Genomic DNA, 10,776 nt, shown 5'->3' on the forward strand with positions numbered 1-10,776 from the left:
CAGATAGTTTGATAAAAATCTTAACTCAAGCTTTAAAACAAAAACATTAAAACTGGTTAAAGTGTTAAACCTATCAGGCAAAAAATGCAGCATAACCAACACAACAAAAGCACAACATCTAACTTTACAGTTTAGCTTTTTATTTTAAATAAGATTGACAGTTTAAGAAGCTTTTGTGAACTAGAAGCCTCCAGATAGACAGAGACACATTAACCTGAGCCCCTGCTGGATCACAAGGGAAAGAAAGTGGGTCCATATCATTTTTGAAAATATGCATATCAGCTTTGAATAGGCTCATTAACAATTTCATTTCCATACTTGGCCTGTTCAGTGAAATTTATCTGATTATGTGTTAGAAATGTAAATTTAAAAAGTGAAAACTGCCTATCTTACATTGATGTGGTGTGAATTCCTTAACGTCTGCAGGATGTCTGAGCAGAGCAGGCAGTGCCTTCATTGCTGCTATGCAGTTTTTTAAAATTAAAGTCTGTTTAATTCTCTTTCATCTCTTTTCTCTGCATCACAATGACAAAAAATACTTGTAGATAATAGAGTATATATTATAACAAACAAGTAAGAAGAAGACCATAATGCCTCATAAGCAAGGAGACATTGAGATTGAGATGATGATGATATTTTTAAAAAGTGAAACAAGACTGAGCTGACATGTCATCGCTCTCTGCTATCAAATAAATCTCATAACCTCTCCGATCCTGCCCGTAAGCTGCTTGCATCATTAATAGCAGTAATGTCGACGGTGTGATTGGAAATCTCACCCCAGACCTGAAAGCGTATGTTTCTCTAATCACTTTCCTATTCTCTAATATCCATAAGTTCAGAGATAAACCGCACTCTCACTCCATTCTGTTACCTTGGATTAGGCGTTGGGCCTATACAGCCTGCTAACATTAGTCTAATAGAGGAGCATATTCAATCAACATTAACACATTCTGGTTGTTCTAGGCCATATGCTTTGGAGTGTGGCACCCTTTGTGCAGCATCAGTGTGCGTGTGTGTGACATATGACTACAAAGTAGATCTTTTTTGGATCAGATCAAACTCCCTAAAACACACTCTTTTATACCTTTATCATGCACCATCTCATCCTGTTTTGTTACAAACACACGTACACTCTTCCAAATGCTCCAATTGCAGATGTGTTGGGCGTGAAAAAGGGGGTCACCCAGCTTAAAGGGGTTAATGCCAATTTACCCCATAGACAGATGTCCCTGTGTGGTGGGGTGTTAGGAGTTGTGTGCCAGTTTTTCACTCCAGATGATGCATATAGCTCCTGCTTGTCGAGGTAATCCCTCTTCCTTCAACTGAAAGCAAATTAAATAAGCTTTACGATATTAATGATATATAATAATAAAGTTCATCAAATTAGATTGAATCTTTATTGTCATATGCACAGAGAACAGTTAGTTGCACTGTACAACAGATAATTAAACAGAGTTGAGAATTAAATATAAAACTATGAGCACAATATAAACAATTTCAGGGCCAAATTAAATTAAAAGAAGATACTGATTTTGCAAGTCTGAGTTTGTCAGTCAGGTCGCTCTACAGTTGAGGTGACCAAACTCAGAGATGCAATCTGTTGCTTCAAAAGTAATGAGTCAGGTGTTAAAATGAATTCTCTAACACACTGGCAGCCTGTATAAGGACTCTACGAAAGGAGTGATACTGTATGTTCTTTTTTGTTTGTTTAAAGCTCATTGCATTCTTCTGGAGTTTGAAAATGCATTGTTTTTTTTATTTATGCCATTTAAAAGACCATTGCAACACTCCAAGCAGGAAATGAGAGCATGTATAACGGCATAAATGTTGAGGTAAGATTATTGCAGAAACTAAACTAAAGAATAAAGCTGGCAATTTTCTATATTTTTCTTTCTGTCAATAAATCTCATGTGCAGAGCCAAACCAACAATGAATTGATTTACTCACAAGTATTGTGTGTGTACCCAAAGTGCTCCTTCACCACATAGAGTACGGGAACATTTGTTGAACGGCTGCAAAGACTAACAACAGTGATTTTCAGTCTCCGTAGAGTAGTTCCATGTAAGGTAGACAACACCGCTTCGCTAGCTTGTTGTGCTACATATCACAACCTCTTGAGTTTGTGTTACATTTTACATTGTAAAGAACTTTAGCACAAAGTCAAGAGGTTGCGTTATGTAGCACAACAACTTAGCGAAGCAGTGGCTTCTTTCTTTAACAGAACTACTCTCTGAAAAGACTGAACACATGATTGCTGTTATTAGTCTTTACAGCAGTTTCTAAACAAACTAACGTGCCCAAAAGTCTTGCGGTGAAGAAACATGTCACCCAGTGCAACGGTGTGGATCATTGACATGTTTTTAATAGTTTTTGGACAACAGCGAAGGTCTACAGCACAAAAGAATAATATATATCAGGTTATGGATACACACACAATACTTGTAAGTGGGAACAATTCATTGTTGGTTTGCCTCTGTGCATGAGTTCTTTTTAACAATAAGAAAAATACTGAACATATTCTATATGTACATATTCTGTAGTGAATGTGTACAGTTTTCTAAGAATCATAAGAAAACAAAGACCTTAGGTCGACATATTTACACTGAAGAGAACGATGTTATATAAAGGAGGTGTCAGGTTTTTTGCAGACACATTTTGCAGCTCAGAGACCTGTTTCAGTGTCAGTTCTGTTTCTTTCCATCCCATTCACATGGAGAAGCTCATTCTGCTCCACTTGAGATGCTTGGGTCTACAGAGAGTCACAGCATGCTTCTCTGTGTGTTGTAACAGCACAACAATAGACAAACACACACAATAGTCTGTGTCTCTGAGCGACAGTCATTGCCAGGGCTCCTCCAAGTTGAAAAGACATTCTTGTAACTGGAGCAGGAAGGACACACCAAACACACTCAAGAAAATACTCAGGTGTGTGTGTGTGTGTGGTGGTGTGGGGAAGAACGAGTGTGTCCTAATGGTGACAATTAAGTTAATTCAGCTACATCTCTTTTCAGTGACAGAACAATTAGAAAGGAGTGGAGGGGCTGGGGAGCAGAGCTGCCTAAAAGATGGTGGATGACACTTCAAGGGTGGCTGGAGATACACAGCGAGGATGCAAAGTGAATCGCCTCCACGTCTCCTTATCCCCCGTAAACAAAAGCCCAGCTCCTAATTAACCTCTCCACTGACCTCCATAACTTAACACTGACCTTTTAAGCCCTGAAACTTTAACCCCCTCACCCCACCTCATGGAGGAGGCCGTACAGCGCCCCCCCTAACTCCCTCCAAAGCCTCTTCCTCGTTAAGCCACTAATCACTTCCTGAGTCTTTGTTGTGCTTTTGTGCTCTTACACTCTCCAGGAGAGTTGGTGTACAATGGTACCCCCCAAAAAATAGAGGAAAGGAAAGAAAGGAGTGAATTGTAGCCGACTGAGAAGTATGAAATTAGGATGTGGAGAAAGTGGAGGCACCCAACAGAGATACAGGAGTGATAAGCGCTGTTTCTACATAATAATCTGATGCTAAACTCTCTGTCGAACAGTCGATAAACCAATTAGTCAATTGCCAGAAAAGTAATCAACAGAAAACATAGTAATCAATTAATTGTTTAAATGAATAAGCCAGGTACAGCCAGGAGAGGGTTAACTTATTCAGCGTTCACTGTATATCGGACGGATGGGAGCAAGTGTTCACATTATCTGACCATTTAGGATGGCTGTACGCTAACAAGAGTTGGTCTTACGAGGGCTCAGAAACACTGTGCATTGACAAAATTACATTATATCCATTAAATTTTGGTTTAATTACATTGAATGATGGACTGGATGTTGGTTTGGTTTCCAGGCACTTCTTATTAAATTGTGAGTCGGATATATCGGAGTTGTTTTTTAAAAAATCCTTGTGTCCCAGTTGTAATTACGACTTGGAGGTTGACGTGAATAATATTTACACATTGGAAAATTGTATTTATGGTAGCACCGATATGACATGAACATGGCAGTAGCTCAGCAGAGAGACTGTAAACTGGAGGAAACAGCTAGCTTGGCTCTTTCCCACAGTAACAAAAAGCTAACGCTCACTGATTAACACATTGTATCTCATTTGTTTAATCAATACTTAAAAACAAAGTGTAAAAATGACAAGTTGTGGTTTTACAGGGGGCATTAGCTGTTTCCCCCCTGCTTCCAGTCTCAGCCAAGCATGTAGGAGAACCTACGGTGGCCTCAGTAGAAACATGGTGGTGCAACATGGCGGGCTCCGTAAAGGAGGATGTGCTCCCAATGCAGATATGAAGGGCTCATTCTAAGGTAACAAAGACACAATAATTTTTATTTTCAGGTGATCATACACTAATTAAAACATACTTATGAATATTATATTCCATTTCTGCCAAATCCATTCCACTAGATGCCACTAAATTCTACACACTGCACCTTTAAATGTGACAGACAGATATGATAGTGGTGTTGATCTTTTCATCCAACTCCCAGCAAGAAAGCAAATATGTTTATTTTCCGAAATGTCAAAGTATTCCTTAAAGAAAGGGTTGTTTGAGAGGTTCCAGCCTCTCAAACATGAAGATTTGCTATATCGTTGTAAATTGAATATCTTTGGGTTTTAGACTGTGGGTCAGACAAAACAAGCAGTCTGAGGACATTTTTCACTTTTTTCTGATACTTTACAGACTAAAGAATTAATTGATTGATTGAAAAAGAGGTGACAGACTGTTTGTCATTCTCATCCTCAAAAAAAAACCTTTAAGGAAACCTGGCTGCATATGAGGACAGATGGATGCTCTGTTCACATCGTCTGTGTGTGTGTGTGGTCACCAGGTGACCACATCTTGACCCTGTTCACAGAAAGCTGAGGAGGACAGGTACTTAAGTAACTGTACCTGAGCAACTAATCCCGCACCCTGATTGGTTTGCAACCTAATACCTCAAAGTTAATCTGTCTGTTTTAGTGGTGCGGCGTTAGTCCAGCTGTGCAAGTGCAGAAACAGCTGGAGAGAGATACACATGTAAACACATAACCAGGTTTATGATACACAAACACACCCAGATGCACACAAACATGCATCCACACATGACAGATGGGTGACAAGCACAAACATTAAAGCACAAACACCTTACTGATAAATGAATAAACAAGATAATCAGATAATTTGACAAATAATTCCTCGTTCCGCGGTGCTGCTTTCCAGGCTGTATTAAGACTATAGATCAGGCCAGCTGGGCCAGATGTTAAGGCAGTAATTACATCATTATCCTGTGTTTTGTTAGTGTCATCTCACCACGCGGGGTGTTTTTAATTAATAGCGTGTATGAGACAAACACATCAGCGGCGGCCTGACAAACAAACACCAGGCAGCCAAAAATACAAACAGCTGGAGCCTGAATGAACGTCTGGCTGTCAGGTTCCTCCATGACAGACACACTCATACAGATGTAAGGACACACATACTGCACACAAACACGACTGCTAGTTCCTTCATCTGGGGATATTATTGTAGAAAATTTTAGTGAGTTGAAATGTCCAAGTGTCACAGGAGGGGAGTTAAATTAAAGTGCTTCTTAATTTAATGCAGGTTTTACTGAATCACCTGTAGATCTGTAATGAAGAGAATGGAAGAGAAGGAAATAGGGGGAAAAATTAGGTTTTTACAGTTAGGCGGGTTTGATTGGTAGTAACAACATTTTAAGACATTTATTTATTTTATTTAATATATTTTTCATGCCCTATCAAAAATATTACTCCCTTTCTTGATCATAAAACACCATCCAGGTAGCAGTTACTGAATTAATCTACTGTTTAAGTTCAAAAATACTGCACATGCACATGTATGTTCACATATACAAATACCAACACATGTTTAGTGTGTCACCTCATTATAAAAAACTTCTAATTTCTGCGCTATAAACAAAACAAAACAAAATAAAGCTAATATGATCAACGATTTGAAATATTAGCCATTAACTATAGGGTGCCTTTTTATTTATTCTATTTAATTTTTATATTAAATACATAACATGGAGCAGTTCTACATATCACGGCATTTATAGCCTAAGCTAGTACGCAGCATCCATCCAGATACACAACTCATACAGAACCATACAAAACATAAACTATCTTACAATAAAAACTAAAAACTAAAAAACCTTCAGCTTGAGTTTAAAATGATGATGTCTATTTTCTCGGCTCAAGGTGATATCATAATGTCTTGTTTTGTCTTGTTCAACACCCAAAATATTCAATTTACAGTAATGTAAGAAAAGCAGCAAATTCTCATGTTCACATTCACACATCTACATTCTTGCTTGAAAGAAAAATGACGTGAATGATCAAAACAGTTGCCGATGTTTTTTTCTCTCAATCGACAAAGTTGTAAACATTCACCTTGCTCAGTCCCATTATTATGATCTGTTTAAGTACGTAAAGGCAGAATATAGCATATATTTCCCTTATGTCTGATTCATTTTTTTCTCCTTTGATAATACTGCCTTTGTTTGATAGATGCTTTTTTTTATTTTCAATGCGTTTTTTACTTATGTAATGATTTTGAATATTTTTTTTTTGTTTGTTTGTTTTTTATCTTGTTCTTTATTCATGTAAAAAAAACAAAAAACATAATAAGCAATAACAAGGGCATCTGACAGTGTTGCAAGTGTTTCAAGAAGTATATGTTACCATTTATGGGGTGGCTGAAATAGATGTGTGTGCAAAGAAAAGGAGAAAATGAAAGGATTATGAGTTGGATGCAAAGTGGGACAAGGATGTGGTGATAAAAAGCCGGGAGAGGATGAAATGAAATGAAGTTGGGGTCAGAACGAGTGAAAAGAGCAGGAAGGCAAAGAGGGGAGGGTCAGCTCTGAGGGAGGGGGAGTGAGGGGAGTTTGGAGGGGGGAGGGGGGGAGGAGGGGGAGGAGGAGGCTGCATGGCCCTGTCCTGTCTGGTGTGGTTGGGGGTAATCTGGTCTAATCTGCTGCATGTTAACCTATCTGAGCAGCAAGAGCCGGATTATCCCTCTAACAATGGCCACCCGCTCATCTGCTAAATTACTCCACTCAAAATCATATGCTGAAACACACAAAATATACAGAGAGGAGCACGCACACACACACACACACACACACACACACACACACACACAAACACACACACACACATGCAGATTTCATGGAGGCCATCAGTATATTATGTTTAACCGTGGATGGAAATTGCACTCCTTTTGAGCTCTCATCTTGGAGTGTTAAAATCAAATTTTATAGGAGAGGTGTCTTGTTTGAAATGTGATGCGTGTGCAGAATAACCCGGTCACCATTTCTCTCTCCCAAGGTTACAGCCACAAGCGGAAAATCTTTCGCTGTGAAAAGACAAGAGTGGGTGGAAAGAGAAACTCGAATGAAAGCATGAGAGCAGGTGAAAAAAAAAAAAAAAAAAAATGGAGAGAAGGAGACCAAGAGAAAGGAGAAAGAGACTCCACACAACAGCACACCAACATCTTCCTCCCTGCTAACAACCCTCAGCAGTTGGTTTTTCTATTGGCACGTATTCTACAGCGTGCCGGGGTCTACCGGGTCGGCTGACCTTGAGATGTAGAGAACACAAGAACCACTGGCATTGAACACCTTCACTGCACTTTCAGAAAAGGAGGTGATAAACAAAATGCTTATACAGCTGCAAGAAAACATCAACATATTAGAGAAATATAATAACACGGAGTAGCTTCAGTGTCATCATATATGTGCCCTGTAAATGGAGTTTCTGAAGCAGCTGCAGATTTTCTAACTATTCCAGGTTATAGGTTGTGTATTGAGAAGCTCTGAGGTTTTCACAGAAGCTGCTATCAATTCAAATAAAAGGAGAGAGGGAAATAACTAGCTTAGTTTAGTATGTTATTATTCCAAGTGGAGTATTTTTACATATCTTAAAACATGTCCGCAGGGGATCTTTACTTCATTCAACATTTCTTCAAGCGCCACCAGCAGGTCAATAATGACCAAAAAGCTGCAAAGCTATTGACGTTCCCACCAGCCTCAGGTTTACTTTGAGTTTAGTGCTAATTTTCAAATATTATGTGTCTGATATGGTTTTTTCCACTAAAATCTTTAAAGGAGTTTTTGGAACTTTGACCATGTTTAGCATCCGACATCATAACAGTATATATAAATAACAGAAAATCACAAAAAGCATGATATGTCCCCTTTAAAATCAAATCTACTCCTTCTCTCTCTCATCTAAAAATCCAGAAATATTGTTAATTTCAAAAAGTTAAACTGCCAGACACAAGATGTCTTTTATGTGCGCTGGAGGCTTCAAGTTTCCACATCATGCTTGTAAATACCGGACCACGATTGGCTCCAAACTAGTTGTGATGTCACAAATCCTGCTTGTAGGTACACGCCTTTAATTCAGATTTAAGGTGAGCATCAAGCAGCAAATACCACGGCTTAAGGCTGAAGCCGATGTGGAAATACCTTAAAGTGCAATATGCCACTGACGACCGCTGGATGCTCCAATAGACTCCGATTCAAAAAGTGTCAACTTCTCTCTATAAATACTAAGACAATCAATTTTTTCAACAAGTCATCATGGTCTCAGTTGCTGAATTCAGGCACTCTAATAAGTGTGCTAGTGGTCATTTAAGAAATTATTGCTCCGTTAATACAACTCTGAAGACTTACAGGGGCTTTGGCTTCAAATGGAAAAGATGGCGTTGACCATAAGCTGCAACTCTGAGCTTCAAACCGGCTCTAATGCAAGTTATGGGTGATGTCACACCTTGCTACGTCCATCTTTATATACAGTCTATAATTAGCACAGAGAAATTTTCCCCCTTCCGCAGACAAATGTGAAAACTTCTAGTGTCAAACTGTATATATATATATATATCAATCTGTACAGTGGAGATCAAACATCCGATTAAAGTAACAATTAGGATTCATCCTCTGAGGACAACAAATGATACAAAGATTTTTGCCAATCCGTTGCATAGATGTTGAGATATTTAACTAGATAAGTGAAAAATTCGACCTGCTGGTGGTGCAAGAGGAAAAGTCAGCGGATCACCAAAGTCATTAGGATTCATCATCTGGAGAACATGAATGTTTCTATCAAATTTCACAGTTATCCATCCAATAGTTGTTAAGATATTCCAGTCTGAATCAAAGTGGTGGTCAGAACGACTGACCGGTAAAGTCGTTCTACTGGTGTGGTCTAAAAAGAAATATGGGTGGAGAGGAGGGAGATCTGTGTTTCTTGGACTTTGCTTTATGTCATGCAGCTACAAAAACAAATTAAAGTGAAAGAGATTAAAGATGAACCGAGCAGGGGTGCACGCGCGCGCACACACACTCACACACACACACACTATTTTAACAGGTCAGTGTCTATTGTTGTTTTATCAGGCTTAAAGTGGATTCAGTGGGTGAATCAGTGAGAGGGCACACTCTGCACCCCACCATCATCAAATTAAATTCACCCCTTTTACCCCCCAAACACACACACACACACACACACACACAAACACACATCACAAACACCACCACCAGTGTAATATATTTGGATTGCTCATTCACACTCTAACACACATGCTCTGCAATCCCATAATCCCAGTCCAGATTGAGAACACCTTTAAGATACTATGTGATTATGATTAGGGATTATGATCAAATTATGACAGAGTGACAGATTAGACGGGGGTTGTGTGTGGGCGTGTGTGTGCAGGAGGGGAGGAACTGTGGTGTCAATGCAGCACTCGCAATTATTTATCAACTATTCTTTCTTCATAAACCATCATATATAGTATATACTGTGTATATATAGAGAGAGAGAGGATTAGCAGAAGCTTTTGAAAAAGAGGAAAAACAAAATACTTCTGTGAAGTGGATGGATGAATAAATGTGTCCTTCAGAAAAATAGTTTTCTAGTTGTAGGCATTGATGAACTAGATTATTATCTAAATCTACTGAATTTTTCCTTAACACAAAACCTCTCATACAAGCAAACCTCATGAAAACCTGTTCAGTTTTTGAGCTATCCTAGTCTATATACAGAAGTATGTATATCTGCATATATTGTATATCTTGGATCATTTATTGCACTCAGGTTATGATGCACTGTTACACTTTACAGTAGATGTTTTCATGTTTTTAAACTCTGCTCGTAAATCAGCTCAAAATGTCATTTCAGTTCTATTAATTAATAGTTGGAATGACAATTAAGCTTAACCTTGATTGTGAAAAAATGGGCAAAAAGCTTAAACTTCTCGTCAAAGTTTAAGTGACTTGCTTCATGTCTGAAGGTTAATTTGTGTGAAAACATTTTGCAGATGTTCAGCTGATTACTGAAGTGTTGCAGGATTATGTTAAACTATCGCAGTAAATACTTCACTATAGTTTTTATATGATGGACAATAGTTGGTTGTTTTTTTTTGTGCACACATTACACATATTCATTTTTTTTATATTAGGCTACACACTGGGGTTGGAATACTATCTCATGCACATTGCTCCTTATGTATGTGTGTGCTCTAGTTTAATATTTGATGTGGTTTTGCAGATTATTTTTGCCTTTATTAGACAGCGAGAGAGAAGGAAAAACAACCCGTGTCCCCAGCTAAAAATGAACCACGGGTGTCATGATAACAGTATAAGGTATGTGCCTTAGCCACCAGGCCACCACATCTAAAACTGATGTTTTACTGTGGCCATTTTCAAAGTGTTAATGTTTTAATTCACCACAACTGATTGTTAGATTTTACTTCAGCAACTTGTGCAT

Source organism: Thunnus maccoyii, chromosome 20 (genome assembly GCF_910596095.1).
Source record: "Thunnus maccoyii chromosome 20, fThuMac1.1, whole genome shotgun sequence".
In the NCBI taxonomy this organism is placed as follows: domain Eukaryota; kingdom Metazoa; phylum Chordata; class Actinopteri; order Scombriformes; family Scombridae; genus Thunnus; species Thunnus maccoyii.